Raw genomic sequence first — 1,998 nt, 5'->3', positions numbered from 1 at the left:
ACGTAGTCCCTCATCGTAACTCCTCATAAAATACAGATCAAACTTCGAACTGGTAAGTTCTCATTTAATCTTACTATTTTATTTCGGAGTCACGTGAGTGACTACGTGAAGACTTCAAAGCTTCTGTGATTCCGAACCGTGTACCAGCTCATGCTTCACTCACTGTCTGAAGACCTTAGAGGGAGGAAGTATGTTATCGCGATCAAGAAACCTGTTTGTGAACAAAAAAGGTTTATTAATGACAACAAAAACAGAGAGCTCCCCAGGGCTCAAATTAAATATTATCTGCAGACTCTAAAATTCTGTCTGCAAATGTAGCAGGTTGCGCCAGCGGTTTATTATAAAACCTTTGGAAAGTTCTTTCCGAGGACCATCCTGCTCTGGCCAGAGTATGGTCAATTGGCACGTCCATTTGACTAGCCGCCGACGTAGATGCAGCCCTGGTGGAGTGAGATTTGTAAACATTCGTATTGACTCCCGCGGACTTAAGCACCTGCTTGAGCCACCTTGAAATGGTTTGGCTCGTCACCTGACCATGAGGCTTCTTGTGGCTTATCCATAAGGCTTTTTCTCTCCCTCTTAAGTTGTATGTTGTGTCTATGTAATTGGCGAGGTGGTCTTGGCACACAGCCGTGGTTCAGATGAATATGCCCAGAACTCCATGACTGGAGGCGTGGTACCTGGTCTAGTTTGTTTGACCAGTCCCTGAATATGGAATGTGAAACAGTCCAATGACTCTGTCATGCTGTCGAGCCTCAGGAGGTGGAGGGATTGTACCTTTTAAGCTGACACTAGTGCCATGAGCATGACTGATTTCAGTGTAAGTTGTTCCAGCGTGAGTGCCCTGGGCGGTGGCCATCCCCTAAGGTACGTCAGCACAATGCTGACATCCCAGATCTGAGTGTACCTTGGTCTGGAGGAGTTAGTATTAAAAAAGCCCCTCATGATTTTGATTCCTAGTGGATGGGACCCCAAAGCCAGTTGTCCTGCTGCTGGAACCAAATAAGCTGACAACGCACTCCTGGCTGTATTTATGGCGCTGTAGCTGAGTCCTTCCTGATGTAATCCAACCAGGAATTGCACAACACTGGTGGGTGTCGCTGTAGTGTAGGTAGTTCCTGTTTTGGAGCAATACCGTTCCCATTTTAAGAGGGGAGAGAGCGAACGCAGTCCCCCACTACCACAAATTTTGCAGTCGAGTATCCCGCATTTGGGGACATCGCAGGCGTCAGCACACCCGAAGTGCAATGGGATAGCCTTGTCCTGGGAAAACCTCCTGAGTGATCAAGGTATCTCCCCTGCCAGGTAAGTATTCCTTATATTGGTCAGGTATTGTCTCCTGGTGGACTCCCGGTGGGATGCGGTCATCATGTTGATGGCGTCCTCAGACAGTCCCAGGCCCAGTAGAGGTCTTTTTAGAATCTGCAAGCCAGGAGATTGACTCTGTCATGGCACGGGTGACTAATGCCTGACACTGGGTGGATTAATAATTCCGGACTGCTGGGGACGGAATCCAATTGAATCTTCCGTAATACCCGACTGATGAGGCAGAAGGGAGGAAAAGCATAAAAGAACATTTTTCCCCCCAATACAGCGTGAATGCATCAACTGCTGCTGCCTCAGGGTCTGGTTCCCAAGCGACATACGTTGGTATCTGGTGATTCAGCCTGGATGCAAATAGATCGATATCTGGTGTGCCATTTTGCTTTGTAATTTCGGCAAATATTTTGGGATTTAACATCCATTTGATGTTATCGTTAAATTTGCGTGACCTGGTGTCTGCCACTGTATTTTTGACCAATTTATCACACGATATTGACTTTATACCACACATGTGGTTGATATAAGCCACCACCGTGGTATTATCTAATTGCAACCGGACATGTGCATGATGCGTATTAGATGCATATGCTTTTAAACCATAAAACGCACCCAACATTTCTAAATAGTTGATACCCCGTGTCTGTAGGCAAGATGATTCAGAGTTAGTCCATCTGC

At 46.5% G+C, this 1,998-nt stretch overlaps 1 non-coding gene across 1 annotated transcript; it reads right to left on the bottom strand.

Moving 5' to 3' along the window:
* Nucleotides 1–1,149: 1,149 nt before the first annotated feature.
* On the bottom strand, nucleotides 1,150–1,313 carry LOC144594124 (U1 spliceosomal RNA). The gene has a single exon (XR_013547352.1). It is a non-coding gene; the product is annotated as a U1 spliceosomal RNA (small nuclear RNA).
* Nucleotides 1,314–1,998: the final 685 nt, after the last annotated feature.

The sequence above is a fragment of the Rhinoraja longicauda genome, chromosome 5, assembly GCF_053455715.1.
Source record: "Rhinoraja longicauda isolate Sanriku21f chromosome 5, sRhiLon1.1, whole genome shotgun sequence".
NCBI classification, from domain to species: domain Eukaryota; kingdom Metazoa; phylum Chordata; class Chondrichthyes; order Rajiformes; family Arhynchobatidae; genus Rhinoraja; species Rhinoraja longicauda.
This window is presented reverse-complemented; position numbering and strand designations above follow the sequence as displayed.